Genomic DNA, 417 nt, shown 5'->3' on the forward strand with positions numbered 1-417 from the left:
CCCCTGCGCGCCCAGTCCCCGCCCCAGGCCCCCCAGTAACCCCCAGTCCTCCCAGTAGCTCCCCAGTGCACCCAGGAACTGCCAGCGCACCCACCCCTGTGCACCCAGTCCCCATCCCAGTCCCCCCAGTAACCTCCAGTCCTCCTAGTAGCTCCCCAGTGCACCCAGTCCCCCTCCCATAACCCCCAGGTTCCCCAGTAACTCCCAGTCTCCCCATAAACCCCTGTTGCCCCAGAGCGTTCAGTCCCTATCCCAGCTCTCCCAGTAACCACCAGTCCTCCCAGTAATCCAGGGTCCCCCAATAACCCCCAGTGACCCCAGTATCCCAGTACCTCCAGTAATCCCCAGTCCCCTAGTGACCCCATGTGCTACCCAGTCCCCCAGCCCAGTTCCCCCTACAAGCCCCATCTCCCAGGT

Source organism: Egretta garzetta, unplaced genomic scaffold, assembly GCF_000687185.1.
Source record: "Egretta garzetta isolate BGI_Z169 unplaced genomic scaffold, ASM68718v1 scaffold1461, whole genome shotgun sequence".
Taxonomy (NCBI): Eukaryota; Metazoa; Chordata; class Aves; order Pelecaniformes; family Ardeidae; genus Egretta; species Egretta garzetta.